Raw genomic sequence first — 19,001 nt, 5'->3', positions numbered from 1 at the left:
AAAGAGATTGTAAAATAATGTATTGATAAAAAAAAAACGAATCGTAATATGATGTATGGATAAAAACAATTAATTGTAACATGATGTATTGATAAAAAAAATTATTGTAAAATGATATATGGATAAAAATATTATTTGTAAAACTATGTATGGATAAAAAAATTGATTGTAAAATGATGTATGGATGAAGAAAATTAATTGTAAAATTATGTATCGATAAAAAATTAATTGTAAAATGGTGTATTGATGAAAAAAATTAATTGTAAAATGATGTGTGGATCAGAAAAATTAATTATAAAATTATGTATGGATAAAAAAAAACAATTGTAAAATAATGTATGGATAAAAAACTAATTGTAAAATTCTCTCTCCTCTGATCTTGAGCACGTAGTACAATGGGGTAAGGAGTGGCTGGTTACTTTTAATGCATCTAAAACCAAGCTTCTCTCTTTACATCATCAACATTCTGATCCACATCTGGCATAAATTGAAATGAATGGCTCTCGTCTTCAGGAGGCCTCAAGTTTTAACAAGCTTCTTGGCTTGACCATTACTCCTGATCTTAAATGGAACGCGTACATCAAATCTGTCGCCAAGGCCGCTTGAAAAATGGTGGGATCTTTCTATCGATCCGGTAGATATCTCACTGCTGATGCTATTCTCTATCTATATAAGAGCCAGGTACGTCCAAGGATGGAATACTGTTGCCACATCTGGGCAGGAGCTGCTAGAAAGGACTTGGCCTGCCTTGATAGAGTTCAAAATAGACTTTGTAGCCTCGTAGGAGATGATGTCCTTTTCTCTTCCTTGCAACCTCTATCTCACAGAAGAGATGTTGCGAGTTTGTCTCTGATGTATCGTTATTTTCATGGAAAATGTTTGACTGAGCTTCAATCTATGGTCCCCCCTCGCCAAACTTTCACAAGAAACACTCGTCTAGCTGTAAACACTATCAATAATTCCCCCCACTCTTTATCTGTGCCTAAACCTAAACGTAGATTCCATGAACAAAGCTTCTTTCTTAGAACTGTACGCCTGCGGAATTGTCTTCCGTTTTCCTGCTTTCCGGCTGACTACAATATGGCTGTCTTCAAGTCTAACGTAAATAAGTTCTTGATGAGCCGTTCCATATAAGTTATCAAATTTACCAAATTTTCATTACTAATGATTACTATATTGTCCAATTTCTACTGTACACTCTTTAACCCTTATCCTTGAGTGGCCTCTTGGCCTTGATAATGTGGTGATGCCTATGTAAAAAAAAAAAAAAAAAATGATGCATGGATAAAAAAATAATTGTAAAATGTTGTATGGATAAAAAAACTAATTGTAAAATAATGTATAGACAAAAAAAACTGACTGTACAACGATGTATTGAAAAAAAATAATTGTAAAATGATGTATGGATAAAAAACTAATTGGAAAATGGTGTATGGATGAAAAAATTAATTGTAAAATTATGTATGGATAAAAAAGTAATTGTAAAATGATCTATTGATAAAATCTAATTGTAAAACGGTGTATTGATAAAGAACTAATTGTAAAATGATGTATTGATAAAAAAACTAATTGTACAATTGCGTATGGATACAAAACTAATTGTAAAATTATGTATAAGTGAAAAAACTAATTGTAAAATAATGTATAGACAAAAGAAAACTGATTATAAAATGATGTATAGAAAAAAAAGCTAATTGTAAAACGATGTATGGATAAGAAAACTAATTGTAAAATTATGTATGGATAAAAAACTAATTGTAAAAGCATGTATGGATAAAAAAACTAATTGTAAAATGATGTATCTATAAAAAAACTAATTTTAAATGATGTATGGATAAAAAAACTAATTTTAAAATGATGTATCGATAAAAAAAACTAATTGTAAAATGATGTATGGATAAAGAACTATTTGTAAAATGTTGTCTGCATAAAAAACACTTTTTGTAAAATTATGTATTGATAGAAAACTAATTATACAATGATGTATAGAAAAAAAACTAATTGTAAAATGATGTATAGATAAAAAATTAGTTGCAAAATAATATATGGATAAAAAAAATTCCTTGTAAAATTGTGTATGGACAAAAAACATTAATTGTAAAATAATGTATGGATAAAAAAACTAATTGTAAATGATGTATGGATAAAAAAACTATTTCTATAACGATGTATGGATAAAAAACTAATTGTAAAATGGTGTATGGATAAAAAAACTAATTGTAAAATGATGGACTAATAAAAAACTTGTTGCAAAATGATGTATGGATAAGAAAAATGGATTGTAAAATGAAGCATGGATGAAAAACCTATTGTACAATGATGTATGGATAAAAAAAACTAATTGTAAAATGATGTATGGATTAGAAAACTAATAGTAAAATGATGTATAGATAAAAATAATTAATTGTAAAATGATGTATTGATAAACAAAACCAAATGTTAAAATGATGTATGGATAAAAAATGAAATTGTAAAATGATGTATGGTTAAAAAAATTCGTGGTGAAATTATGTATGGAAAAACAAAACTAATTGATAAATGATTTATGGATAAAAAATAAATTGTAAAATTATATATAGATAAAAAACTTATTGTAAAATGATGTATGGATAAAAAAAACTAATTGTAAAATGATGAAAAGATAAAAACTAATTGTAAAATGATGTATTGATAAAAACAAATTGTAAAATGATGTATGGATAAAAATAATTAATTGTAAAATTATGTATGGATAAAAAACTAATTGTAAAATGATATATGGATAAAAAACTAATTTTAAAATAACGCATGGATGAAAAACAAATTGCAAAATGATGTATGGATAAGAAAATTAATTGTAAAATGATTTGTGGATAAAAAAAAACTAATTGTTATATGGTGTATGGATAAACAAACTAATTGTAATATGGTGTATGGATAAAAAACTAATTGTAAAATGATGTATGGATAAACAAAACCAAATGTTAAAATGATGTATTGATAAAAAAGTAATTGCCAAATGATGTATGGTTAAAAAACTAATGTTAAAATGATGTATGGGTAAAAAAACAATTGTAAAATGATTTATAGAAAAAAAACTAATAGTAAAATGATGTATGGATGAACAAAATTCATTGTAAATTATGTATGGAAAAACAAAAATGTAAACTGATTGTAAAATGATGTATAGAAAAAAAACTAATTGTAAAATGATGTATGGATAAAAAAACTAATTGTAAAATGATGTATAGAAAATACTAATTGTAAAATGATATATGGATAAAAAACTAATTGTAAAATGATGTATTGATAAAAAAAACTAATTGTAAAATGATATATGGATAAAAAAAACTAATTGTAAAATGATGTATGGATAAACAAAACCAAATGTAAAAATGATGTATGGATAAAAAAAACTAATTGTAAAATAATGTATGGATAAAAAAACTAATTGTAAAATGATGTATGGATAAAAAAACTAATTGTAAAATGATGTATGGATAAACAAAACCAAATGTAAAAATGATGTATGGATAAAAAAAAACTAATTGTAAAATAATGTATGGATAAAAAAACTAATTGTAAAATGATGTATGGATAAAAAAAACTAATTGTAAAATGATGTATGGATAAAAAAAATTAATTGTAAAATGATGTATGGATAAAAAATTAATTGTAAAATTATTTATGGATAAAAAACTAATTGTAAAATCATGTAGGGATAAACAAAACTTATTGTAAAATGATGTATTGATAAAAAAAACTAATTGTAAAATGATGTATGGATAAAAAACTAATTGTAAAATGATGTATGGATAAAAAAAAATAATTTTAAAATGATGTTTGTATAAATAAAAATAATTCGAAAATGATGTATGGATAAAGAACTAATTGTAAAATATTGTCTGGATAAAAAAAAATAATTAATTGTAAAATGATTTATGGAAAAAAAACTAATTGTAAAATTATGTATGGACAAAAAAACTAAATGTAAAATTATGTATGGATAAAAAAACTAATTGTAAAATGATGTACGGATAAAAAAATAAATGTAAAAATATGTATGGATAAAAAAAATAAATGTAAAATTATATATTCATGAAACAGTTGAGTATTGATTAATATTATGTATGGATAAAAAAATTTCGTATGGATAAAAAAACTAAATGTTAAATGATGTATCGATAAAAAAAATCTACTGCAAAGTTATGTATGGATGAAAAAATAAATGTAAAAGTGTGTATGGATAAAAAAACCTACATGTTAAATTATGTATGGATAAAAAATCAACAGTACTATTATATATGGATAAAAAACTAAATATAAAATTATGTATGGATAAAAAAACTAAATGTAAAATTATGTATTGATAAAAAAAACTATATGTAAGATTATGTATAGTTAAAAAAAAGAACTTAATATAAAATTATGTATGGATAAAAAAAACTCAACTCCGACGAACTGCAAGCACTTGTACCCCTCTACGTAAATACCCCCAACAAACCCAACAAGCAATAAAATCCCACCCCTTCACAGTAGTGATCCTTAGATGTAAAAGAGCCTTTTACTCCAGTAGTTTCTTCCCCAGAACCGCTAGACTTTGGAATTCCCTTCCAGGTTCCTGCTCCCCTAACTCTAATGTCATGCTGAAGTTCAAGTGTAACGTGAACTGACATATTGCTGCCCAACTCTCCACCTAGTACTCCTGTAGCCTGTGTCCCTAATAGTAACCCCCTACATCAAAGTGGCAATGTGCCTTATTTGGGGTGAAAATGTAATAAAAAAAAAAAAAATAAAAAATGATGTATGGATAAATAATTGTAGGGGGATGGATAAAAACCTAAATGTTAAATTATGTATGGATACAAAAACTAAATGTAAAATTGTGTATGGATAAAAATACTAAATGTAAAATTTTGTATGGATAAAAAAATCAACCGTACAATTATGTATGGATAGAAAACTAAATATAAAATTTTGTACGGATAAAAAATCTAAATGTAAAATTATATATCGTAAAAATCAACTAAATAATGTATATGCATAAAAAACTAAATGTAAATTATGTATGGATAAAAGAATAAAATGTTAAGTTGTGTATGGATAAAAAACTAAATGTAAAATAATGTATTGATAAAATATGAACTGTAAAATCATATATGGATAAAAAAATTAAATGTAAAATAATGTATTGATAAAATATGAACTGTAAAATCATATATGGATAAAAAAATAAATGTAAAATAATGTATTGATAAAATATGAACTGTAAAATCATATATGGATAAAAAAAATTAAATGTAAAATAATGTATTGATAAAATATGAACTGTAAAATCATATATGGATAAAAAAATTAAATGTAAAATAATGTATTGATAAAATATGAACTGTAAAATCATATATGGATAAAAAAATTAAATGTAAAATAATGTATTGATAAAATATGAACTGTAAAATCATATATGGATAAAAAAACTAAATGTAAAATAATGTATTGATAAAATATGAACTGTAAAATCATATATGGATAAAAAAATTAAATGTAAAATAATGTATTGATAAAATATGAACTGTAAAATCATATATGGATAAAAAACTAAATGTAAAATAATGTATTGATAAAATATGAACTGTAAAATCATATATGGATAAAAAAAATTAAATGTAAAATAATGTATTGATAAAATATGAACTGTAAAATCATATATGGATAAAAAAAACTAAATGTAAAATAATGTATGGATAAAATATGAACTGTAAAATCATATATGGATAAAAAAAATTAAATGTAAAATAATGTATGGATAAAATATGAACTGTAAAATCATATATGGATAAAAAAAATTAAATGTAAAATAATGTATTGATAAAATATGAACTGTAAAATCATATATGGATAAAAAAAATTAAATGTAAAATAATGTATGGATAAAAAAATCAAATAGAAAAATTATGTATGGATGAAAAAATAAATGTAAAATTATGTATAGATAAAAATCTAAATGTAAAATTATGTATTAATGAAAAAGTTACATATGGGTAAAAAGTTACGTATGGATAAAAAACTAAATGTAAAATAATGTATGGATAAAAAAATCAACTGAAAAATTATGCATGCATAAAAAAATAATTGTAAAATTGTGTATGCATAATAAACTAAATGTAAAATTATGTATAGATAAAAAATCAACTGTAATATTATACATGGATGAAAAAATGAATATAAAAACATGTATGGATAAAAAAAAATTAATTGTGTATGAAAAAAGATCAATTGTTAAATTATGCATAGATAAAAAAAAAACTAAATGTAAAATTACGTATGGATAAAAATAATACACTGTAAAATTATGTACGGATAATAAAAATAAATGTAAAATTATGCAATGTATAAAAAAAATCAACTGTAAAATAATGTATGGATAAGAAAAATGTAAACTTTTCTGTAGATGAAAAAAGTAAATGTAAAATTATGTATTGATAAAAAAACTCAATGTATACTTATGTCCGGATGAAAATGTCAACTGAAAATTATGTATAATTATAATACTAAATGTAAATTTCTGTATGAATAAAAAAAATCAACTGTAAAATTACGTATGCATAAAAAACTAAATGTAAAATTATGTATGGATAAACAAAATTAAACTCTAAAATTATGTATGGATAAAAAAACTAAAAGTAAAATCTCTATGGATAAAAAAAACAATGTAAAATTATGTATGGATAAAAAAAGTCAAATGTAGAATTATTTATTAATAAAAAAACAACGGTAAAATTATGTATAGATAAAAAAAAACTAAATGCATAATTATGTATTAATAAAAAACAACGGTTAATTATGTATAGATAAAAAAAAAACTAAATGCATAATTATGTACGGATATAAAAGCTATATGTAAAATTATGTATGAATAAAACAAATAAACTGTAAAATTCTGTATAGATGAAAAAAACTAAATGCATAATTCTGTATGAATAAAAACAATAAATGTTAAATTATGTATGGATAAAAACAAAATAAAAATTATATATGGATAAAACAAATAAACTGTAAAATTGTGTATGGATAAAAAACTGAATGTAAAATAATGTATTAATAAAAGAATTAACTGTAAAATTATGTATGGATACAAAGTGTAAATGTAAAACTATGTATGTAAAAACAAAAAAATGTAAAACAATGCATGGTTTAATAAACTAAATGTAAAATAATTCATCGATAAAAAACTAAATATGAAATTATGCATGGATAAAAAAATCAACTGTAAAAATATCTATTTTTTGTAAATGTAAAATTATGTATGGATAAAAAGAATCAACTTTCAAATCAAGTATAGATGAAAAAAAAAACTAAATGTAAAATTATGTAAGAAAAAAAAACTAAATGTTCAATTATGTATGGATAAAAAAACTAAATGTAAAATTGTGCATGGAAAAAAACTAAATGTAAAATATTGTATGGATAAAAAACAATGTAAAATTACCTATGGATAAAAAAATCAATTGTAAACTTATATGTATATTATATTATCTAAAATGTATAGATCATAAAACAAAATAGTATGGATCATAAAACTAAATATAAAATTCTGTACGGATCAACTGTAAAATTAATAAATGTAAAAATATGTATCGATAAAAACAATCAACCGTAAAACCATGTATAAAAAATAATACGAAATGTAAATTTATGTATGGATCAACAGTAAAATTATGTATAGATAAAAAAATGGAAAATTTTAAGGATACAAAACTAAATGTAAAATCATGTGATGAGTAAAAAAAACTAAATGTAAAATTATGTATCGATAAAAAAAGATTTAAATAAATAAATAAATGTGAAATTATTATAGATGAAAAACATCAATTGTAAAAATATGTATGACTAAAAAAAACTTAATGTAAAATTACGTATGAATAAAAAAATAAATGTAAAAAAATAAATTACCTGTCAAATTATGTATGGATAAAAAACTAAATGTAAAAGTATTTATAGATAAAAAAACTAAATGTGAATGTATGAATGAAAAAAAATTCTCCTGTAGAATTATGTATGGATAAATAACTAAATGTAAAATTATGTACGGATAAAATAAAAACAAAATGCAGGGATAAAAAAATAAAAGTAAAGTACTGTATAGATAAAAAAAAAAACTGACCGTAAAATTATGTATTATATATAGATAATAAAAAAATCAACCGTAAAATTATGTTTGGATAAAAAACAACATGTGAAATTATGTATGGATAAAAACTTAAATGAAAAATTATATATTGAGAAAAATAAATTCACGGTAAAATTACGTATGGATAAAAAACTAAGTGAAAAATTATGTATGCATAAAAAAATCAACTTTAAATAATATATAAGTAAAAAAACAAAATAAAAAATTATGTATCGATAAAAAAAATCAACTGTTAAATACTTTATGGATGAAAAAACTGAATGTAAAATTATATATCTATAAAAATCAACCAAATGTAAAATTATGTATGAATAAAAAAAGTCAACTGTAAAATTTTGTATAGATAAAAAACTAAATATAAAATTATATATGGATAAAAAAAAACTAAATCTAAAATTATGTCCGGATAAAAGAGCTAAATGTAAAATTACGTATGGATAAAAAAATTAAGTGTAGGATTATGTATAGATAAAAAAAACAAATGTAAAATAATGTACATAAAAAAACTAAATGTAAAATTATGTATGGATGAAAAAACTCAATTGTAAAATTGTGCAAAGATTAAAAAGAACTAACAGTAAAATTATGCATGGATAAAAAATCAACTGTAAAATTATGTATGTATGAAAAAATCAACTGTAAAATTATGTATTAATAAAAAAAAACAACGGTAACATTATGTATGGATAAAAACTAAATGTAAAATTATGTATGATAAAAACTAAATGTAAAATTATGTATGGATAAAAACTAAATGTAAAATTATGTATGATAAAAACTAAATGTAAAATTATGTATGGATAAAAACTAAATGTAAAATTATGTATGATAAAAACCAAATGTAAAATTATGTATGGATAAAAACTAAATGTAAAATTATGTATGATAAAAACTAAATGTAAAATTATGTATGATAAAAACTAAATGTAAAATTATGTATGATAAAAACTAAATGTAAAATTATGTATGATAAAAACTAAATGTAAAATTATGTATGGATAAAAACTAAATGTAAAATTATGTATGGATAAAAACTAAATGTAAAATTATGTATGATAAAAACTAAATGTAAAATTATGTATGGATAAAAACTAAATGTAAAATTATGTATGATAAAAACTAAATGTAAAATTATGTATGATAAAAACTAAATGTAAAATTATGTATGGATAAAAACTAAATGTAAAATTATGTATGATAAAAACTAAATGTAAAATTATGTATGGATAAAAACTAAATGTAAAATTATGTATGATAAAAACTAAATGTAAAATTATGTATGGATAAAAACTAAATGTAAAATTATGTATGATAAAAACTAAATGTAAAATTATGTATGGATAAAAACTAAATGTAAAATTATGTATGATAAAAACTAAATGTAAAATTATGTATGGATAAAAACTAAATGTAAAATTATGTATGATAAAAACTAAATGTAAAATTATGTATGGATAAAAACTAAATGTAAAATTATGTATGATAAAAACTAAATGTAAAATTATGTATGGATAAAAACTAAATGTAAAATTATGTATGATAAAAACTAAATGTAAAATTATGTATGATAAAAACTAAATGTAAAATTATGTATGATAAAAACTAAATGTAAAATTATGTATGATAAAAACTAAATGTAAAATTATGTATGGATAAAAACTAAATGTAAAATTATGTATGGATAAAAACTAAATGTAAAATTATGTATGATAAAAACTAAATGTAAAATTATGTATGGATAAAAACTAAATGTAAAATTATGTATGATAAAAACTAAATGTAAAATTATGTATGATAAAAACTAAATGTAAATTTATGTATGGATAAAAACTAAATGTAAAATTATGTATGATAAAAACTAAATGTAAAATTATGTATGGATAAAAACTAAATGTAAAATTATGTATGATAAAAACTAAATGTAAAATTATGTATGGATAAAAACTAAATGTAAAATTATGTATGATAAAAACTAAATGTAAAATTATGTATGATAAAAACTAAATGTAAAATTATGTATGGATAAAAACTAAATGTAAAATTACGTATGGATAAAAACTAAATGTAAAATTATGTATGATAAAAACTAAATGTAAAATTATGTATGGATAAAAACTAAATGTAAAATTATGTATGATAAAAACTAAATGTAAAATTATGTATGATAAAAACTAAATGTAAAATTATGTATGATAAAAACTAAATGTAAAATTATGTATGATAAAAACTAAATGTAAAATTATGTATGGATAAAAACTAAATGTAAAATTATGTATGGATAAAAAAAAACAAATTTAACTGATGTATTGATAAAAACAAAATGAAAAATTATATGTAAAAAATTGAATCTAAAATAATATATGGATAAAAATCAAGCAAATGTAACATTATGTATGAATAAAAAAAATCAACTGTAAAATTATTTATAGATAAAAAAAAAACTAAATGTAAAATTATGTATGGATAAAAAAATTAACTGTAAGATAATGTATAGATAAAAAAACTAAATATAAAATTATGTATGGATAAAAGAGCTAAATGTAAAATTATCTATGAATAAAAATAATTAACTGTAAGATAATGTATAGATAAAAAACTAAATGTAAAATTATGTATGGATAAAAAACCAAATGTAAAATAGTGTATTTATAAAAAAAACTAAATGTAAAATTTCTTTTGGATAAAAAAATTGAATATAAAATTATGTATAAAAAAAACTAAAAGTAAAATTATGTATGAAAAGCACTAAATGTAAAATTATGTATGGATGGAAAAAAGCAACTGTATAAATAAGTATGGATAAGGTAAACTAAATGTAAAAATATGTATGGATAAAAATCAACAATAAAATTATGTAGGGATAAAAAACTAAATGTTATATTATGTATGCATAAAAAATCAACAGTTATTGTATGTATAGATAAAAAACAAAATGTGAAATTATGTGTGGTTAAAAAAAGTAAATCTGTATGCATAAAAAACAAAATGTAAAATTATGTATAGATAAAAAAAAAATCAACTGTAAAATTATGTGTGGATAAAAAATGATGTAATGGAATAACCTAAAATCCCTTCATAGATGAAATGAACTATGGATATATTGACCCTTTCACATGACTGAGGCAGAAGGAAAAAAGACAGGCAGAGAATAAGACAAGATGTCGAGTAACTCTTATGTCACATATATTCCCTTGTAAATAAACCCCTTTGTCTTTCATCCATGACCCTGTGTTTCTTGCTGTATTCTTATTTAAAGTAAAGATATAACAAATGGCGACAGGATTCGAATTCACAAAAAGGAAACTTTAAGCCAAAAAGATATTGGACAACGAATGAAAAAAAAAACTGCACGGAAAAATTCAATTACTGAAAAAAAAAAAAGCTATGACACACACACAAAAAGTAAGTTATATTCAGTCTGTTACGGTCCTACTGAAAAAAAAAAAGAAAGAAATTGACATTTTACGAAGTATTGAAAAGAACAATTTTTTCTCGGAAGAAAGTTGTCCATTTCAAATTTCTTTTGTTTCATAAGAAGAAAAAAAAATATGGCAGAAAAGAATGCACGTATGCTGTTGGTTCGGTGATAAGTCAAGTTCGTGTGGGTAACCCCCTCCAAAAACCTTGTCTACAAAAGAATGTTTTTTTTTTGTGGTTTAAAAATAACAAAAAACTATTCAATGAATTTATTTAATGCTTTGTGCAGGTACTGTTAACCTTTTGTTAATAATAATAAGTAATAGTAATAATACTGTGTCTAAAAAATAAGTAATAGTAATAATACTGTGTCTAAAAAAAAGAAAAAAATACTTCAACATGAAACAATTAGCCGAGTCTACAAAAACTATACAATTAGCACTGGCGCCCAACAAAGCCAGATGGAATTTTTACAAAAAGAACAGTTAAAACAAAATGAAGTATTAAAAACAATATTAATGAAACAAGAAGAAAAAAGGATTGTCGGTTCACTCCGGAAGGAATTGCGAATTCATTAACAGAATTTTTATATGAACAAACTAATGGCTTAACGTTTCCAGCATATTATCGTAGATACAAAAATATTTTTTCCAAACGATCCTGGTCGGATGAAGAAAAAATTATTTTACTGTTGCAAAAACTGGGTTCCCATGAAAATACCAAGTATACCAATTTTATACTCCCAAGGAAACCCGAAGATATTTCTTTTAAAGAGACTATAGAAATTTTATCAAACATTTTCGGGGAGCGGAATAGCTTATTTTATACTCATTATAGGTGTTTAAATATTTTGAAACAAGATGATGAAGACTTTATCGCCTATGCTGGGAGAGTAAATGCCCAATGCGAGTTATTTAAGTTGAAAGACCTAAAAGAGCACATGTTTAAATGCTTGATATTTGTGCAAGGGTTAACATCCTCGAAGGATAGAGAGATTCGTTCTAGGATGTTATCCATTATGAACTAAGACATAGAAATAACCTTAAAGAAAGTTACTGAGGAATGCCAGAAACTGTTAAATTTAAAACAGGATAATACTAGTATAGAAGAGAAAAATGTTGACAAAATACAAAGGGTAAAGCAAGGTGACCACTATGTAAAAATACTGTAAGACGTATGGAGGAAAGAATCACTTCACAAAAGAGTGCTACTTCAAAAGCAAAAGATGCTATAAGTGCCGGGCGTAAAGAACACAAGTCAACAGTATGCCAAAAGGAGAAATACTGTAAGCCTGAAATAAAGACCATTGATTTTAAAAAAGAGTCCATGTATGGTAAAAAAAGGAAATATATTGAAGTTAGAATAAATAGTCAGAAAGTAAACTGTCTTTTGGATGCCGGAAGTGACATATCCTTAATTGATGAAAACATGGAAGAAAATTGGTTCTCCAAAGCTGCAAAATACAAAGAAAATTGCCAGAGGAATGTCTGGAAATAGATTAAAATTTGAGGGTGAATTTTATACTAATGTGACCCTGAATGAAAATACGTTAAAAACTAAAATGTATGTGATACCCGGAAAAAAGTCTAATCTATTCGGTATAGATTTGATGATACTTTTCAATTTATGGGAGAAACCAATAAACTCATTTTGCAAAAGAGTAAATTTGACAGGATCTGAAAGTCCCAAACTGCCAGGAAAATTTGTTGGGGATTTGAAGAAGGATTTTAAAAATGTATTTTCTGAAGGTCTGGGTTGCTGCACTAAAACGGAAGTGAAATTTGAACTGAAAGATGAAGCGAAACCAGTGTTTAAACCCAAGAGGAAGGTTCCGTATTCCGCATAAGAAACAATCGAGAAAGAATTAAATAGACTCGAAGAAATCGGAGTAATAAAAAAAGTGGACTACTCTGAATGGGCATCACCCACAGTTTATGTGAAAAATAAAAATTAAAAAAATCAGGGTATGTGGGGATTTTTTAACGGGAATGAATGATTGCTTAAAGGATCATAACTATCCACTCCCTACCCTTGAGGAAATATTTTCTAAGTTAAATATGGTGGAAACATTTTCACAAAAATTTACTTATCAGAAGCATATTTGCAGATCAAAGTCCACGAAGATACCTGACAATGAATACTCATAAAGGATTATTTTCCCTAAAATGATTGCCGTTTGGGTTGAAACTAGCACTAAATTTATTCCAACAAATTATGGATGCCGTGCTAGCAGGCTTGGATTTTGCAATGGCTTATTTAGACGACATTTTGATAAGAAGCAAAAATGTTGAAGAACATAAAACCATATTCGTAAGGTATTCGAGAAAATAGAAGACTATGGATTTAAAGTGGCTCTCGAAAAATGTAATTTTAGTACGGACAAGATTGAATATTTGGGACAAATAATTGATTGGAAAGGTAGAAGACCTAACCCAAATAGGACAGAAGCAATTAGAGACATGCCTATGCCAGACAATGCAGTGAAGTTACAGTCATTCTTGGGTCTAGCAAACTACTATAATTCTTATATCCCAAATATGCACGAACAAAGAGCACCATTAAATTAATTATTGAAGAAGAATAAAAAATGGCTCTGGACCAAAGAATGTGAGGAAGCATTCCAAAAAATTAAAAGATGTCTGTTATCGAATCTAGCGTTAGCACATTACGATCTGAAAAGGGATTTAATTGTAGCGGCAGATGCAAGTGAATACAGTTTAGGAGCGGTGCTTCTACACAGAATGGAAGATGGATCTACTAAACCAATTTCTCACACCTCAAGGGTTTTATTACCCACTGAAAGAAAGTACAGTCAGATCGAAAAAGAGGGTCTGGCGATTGTGTATGCCATGAGAAAGTTTCATAGATTCATTCATGGAAGATCTTTTGTCTTGGAAACGGATCATAATTTTTGGTTCGAAAAAAGGGATTCCTACTCATACGGCAAATAGATTACAGAGATGGAGTATTATTTTGCTCAATTACAATTTCAAAATGAAACACCTAGTATCTAGTAAAATTGCACATGCTGATGGTTTGTTGAGATTGATCCCCAGTAAAACTGAATTTGAAGAAACTATTATAGCAGCACTAAAAGAAGAAAATGAACTAACAGATATATTAATAAATACTGTTAGGGAACTTCCTGTTACACTTGAGGAAATAAAGAAAGCAGCAAAAACAGATAAATATATTAAAAAGATAAAAAAAAAAAAACAAGTGGGACAAGACGAAAAGAATAGAAAAGGATTAAAAGTGTTTTCATTTTCTATGTGTGATGAAACTCTGATGTACGCAGACAGAGTGGTAATACCGCAAGTATTACAAAAGAAAATCCTAAAAGAATTCCAGAATGAACGCCCTAATGAGAGGATTCACATACTGGCCTGGAATGGATCAGGACATTGAGAAAATAGTGAAATTATGTAAAGGTTGCCAACTAGCCGTGAGACCTCTCCCCATATGGACACAACCTTGATCTAAAACAGATGTACCCTGGACACTCATCCATATCGATTACGCAGGACCTCTGAAGGGATATTATTACCTAGTAATCGTAGATAGTATGTCAAAATGGCCAGAAATTTTTAAATACAAGCACCCTACAGCGGCAAACATAATAAAAACGCTGTATTTAGTCGGTTCGGAGTTCCAAAACCAATTGTTAGTGATAATGGCACTATGTTCACAGGTCAGGAATTCAAGCACTACTGTGAGGCACTGGTCATTGAACACATTACAACACCAACTTTTAACCCCCGATCAAACGGACAAGTGGAAAGATTTGTCGATACTTTTAAATGAGCTTTAAAAAGAATAATAGCATCGACATGGAAAAAAAAAGCAATTCAAAAATTCTTAGCAATATATAGGATAACACCAAATCCAAATCCAAATGCTAAATTATCCCCAGCTGAAATTATGTTTGCCAGGAAGTTACGTTCGGTGTTCGACCGGTTAATCTCAAGAGAAAAAGTAAAAAAAAGTATCAAGGTAATGTACAATGATGGGGATAAAGTTTTCTTCAAAAATTATCGGGCAGGGTAGAGTTTTTGGGAAGAAGGCATAATCTCAAGAAGAATTGGGAGAATGGGTTACATTATAAAAGGGCAAACCTTTTTCCACAAAAAAACATATTAACCAACTGAGACGCCGATACATAGAAACAGTCAGAAACCAAGAGTTACAAATGGAAGTGCTATATGACACATTCCATATACAACCTCCAAACAAGGAAGTACCAGTAACTCAGAAATCCAGTCACTCTCCAAAAATAAAAAATCGGCAAACACAAATGGTGAGGAGAAGTGAAAGGAAAAGGAAAAGGACCGAATATTTAGACAAAGTCTAAAAAGGAAAAAAAATGACAGAAGCAAAATTCTATAGAAGAATTTAGCTTGAGAGGAAGGTGATGTAATGGAATAACCTAAAATCCCTTCATAGATGAAATGAACTATGGATATATTGACCCTTTCACGTGACTGAGGCAGAAGGAAAAAAGACAGGCAGAGAATAAGACAAGATGTCGAGTAACTCTTATGTCACATATATTCCCTTGTAAATAAACCCCTTTGTCTTTCACCCCGTGTTTCTTGCTGTATTCTTATTTAAAGTAAGGATATAACAAAAACTAAATGTAAAATTATGTATGGATAAAAAACGTAATGTAAAATTATGTATGAAAAAAATCTACTGTAAAATTAAGTGTAGATAAAAAAACTAAATGTAAATGTAATATGGATAAAAAAAATAATTGCAAAATTATGTATGGATAAAAAAGCTAAATGTTAAATTATGTATGAATAAAAAAATAAACTGTAAAATTATGCATGGATAAAAAATTAAATGTAAAATTATGCATGGTTAAAAAAAAACAAGTCTGTAAAAATATGTATGGATAAAAAAACTAAATGTAAAATATTGTATGAAAAAAAAACTAAATGTAAAATTATGTATGGATAAAAACACTTAATGTAAAATTATGTATGGATTAAAAAATCAACTGTAAAATTATATATGGATATAAAAACTAAATGCAAAATTATATATGGAAAAAAATTAACTGTAAAATTATGTATAGATAAAAAAACAAAATGTGAAATTTTGTACGGATAAAAAAACTAAAAGCAAAATTATGTATGAAAAAAACTAAATGTAAAATTATGTATGGATTAAAAAGTCAACTGCAAAATTATGTATAGATAAAAAAACTAAATGTAAAATTGTGAGTAGATAAAAAAGAATAAATATAAAATAATAAAATAATGTATGGAGAAAAAACTAAATGTAAAATTATGTATGGATAAAATATCAACTGTAAAATAAACTAAAAAAAAGTAAAAAAAAAAAAAATAAAACTAAAAAAAAAATCAACTGTAAAATAAAGTAAATGTGAAATAATATATGTATAAAAAAACAAACCACTTCTTAATCTTTCCTAGGCATGATCCCAAATAGTACCCCATTACGTCCAAGTGGTGATATGCTTTCTTAGATGTTAACGTGAGGAAAATAAAATTTTTAGTTTCCAATTTTGCTGTATTCTCGGGACTTATAGCGACCATGATAACATTTTTCATTATAATTTTTTTTCACATGTGAACATACATTTTTTCCTTTTTTTTTTCTCTTTTTAATTTTATTAAGGTCATTTCAAACACAATCAAAAAGTAATCGGATACTTATAAAAAAATATGATAAGTCGGTTTTTACAACAATATATCCTATAATCTAACACCATTATTTTTTAATTTAACTCTTTGCTTGTTAGACTTTTTACCTTCATTTTTGTTTTTATTCTTTGAAATCTGCTTTTGTATCTAATTAGCTGAAAAAGCTTTTTGAAATTTACCACCACCACTACCACAACACATAAGTAGATGGTGAATAAATTTTTAATGGAAACACAAATTAATAAAAAAATATTTTTTGAGTGTTGCTAAGCTGAAGTGCTTCTAATGTTTATTTAATGGAAAATCATTGGAAAATAAAATAATTTCCAAAATCCAGTGGATCAGTCGCTATTTTAATTGGCTTCAAGTGACAGAAAGAATCATAATAGTTGAATTTTATTTAGAAACTATATTATGAAACTGAATGCAATTATGAAATGGCACTTTGGAGGCTGTAAAATCACTTGCTATTTATGAAGTGCGAGTGAAAACATGACATAAAATATACTTCACCAGTGTCCTCATTAATATTCTTATAAAATAACGTCTCAATCAGTAAAGTTAAAAAAGAACTAAGGAAGAAAGAAAGAAACATCTCACACTGGAAAGTTTTAAAAAATTAATAAAAACGTATCAATTGGAATCGATTGAAAAACAAAAAAAGAAAACAGAAGGACTTTTTCCAAATTCATTACAAATTTCCAACTTACTATTTGCTTTCTCTCTTCACCTGATGTTGTTTTTTATTTACTAACTTTTGCATGATGGGATAGATAGAAATAAATGCATTTGGTTCTTTAGAGTGGAATATCAAACATCTAAGTTATTTTAATATTTCAGAAAAATATTTTTTAGTTTTTAAAATGTAAATTTGTGATTGAGTCAAAGTGGATTTGAAGTAAAGAAAGTCTGTAATTGAAGACAAAATAGAAAAAACAAAACAGAAGTGTATGGAGGGAATGTCAAAACTGTGAATAGAAAGAAATAAAAATCACAACAATAACAATGCCAACACCACCGCCACCACTACTATTAATAATAATAATAATAATAGCAGCAGCAATTACGTTATAAGAAGAAGAGATAAATTTCTATTGTTTGGTCACATATTACCTCAATGGAAATGTATTTTGGAATTACTCACAATTGAAGAAATTCTAGCAGCCATTTGCATTTTTCCTTTTTTTTTTTTTTTTTTTTTTTTTTTTCGGAAATGATGGGTGGGAATAAATATTTTCAGAAATAAAAACAAATCAAAATAAATTGTCTTCTTCCCAATAAGATTGTGGAATAAAAACAATCCTAATCAGATATTAACATAGATGGAGTGATATTTTGAACTGAAAAATCTGACAAGATAAGTTTATCTGTTAGAATAAAGTGCTTTCAAATTATAAGTCAATGTTAATGGGCTTTTTTTTTTATTTACATTTTAACAATGTTTTGCAAAGCAATGATTTTTTGGGGCACATAAATATTTTTTCTATATTTTTCAAACATTCATATATATTTGATATATTTTTTCACAAAAATGTCCATTCAAAATTTAAGGCAATGTTTGTACTTATTTGTTTTCAAATTTTTATACCATGAAATATCTGACAAATGAATTATTTTTTGTAAAAAAAAATAATAATTGACATAGTATATATTTTCTCTTCAAATGTCATTTGTTTTCCCAAAAATTAGACAAGAAATATATACTCTCTTTTTCAAAAGGTCGAATGTTCAATACTGATATT

The 19,001-nt window shown here is 24.6% G+C and overlaps 1 protein-coding gene across 5 annotated transcripts in view; it reads right to left on the bottom strand.

The window, feature by feature from the left end:
• LOC145265438 (RNA-binding protein 1-like) overlaps positions 1 to 19,001 on the bottom strand; it is a 616,457-nt gene that overhangs the window by 478,540 nt on the left and 118,916 nt on the right. The gene's annotated exons all lie outside the window — the stretch shown is intronic.

The sequence above is a fragment of the Euprymna scolopes genome, chromosome 40, assembly GCF_053919585.1.
Source record: "Euprymna scolopes isolate OS-2025 chromosome 40, ASM5391958v1, whole genome shotgun sequence".
NCBI lineage: Eukaryota > Metazoa > Mollusca > Cephalopoda > Sepiida > Sepiolidae > Euprymna > Euprymna scolopes.
This window is presented reverse-complemented; position numbering and strand designations above follow the sequence as displayed.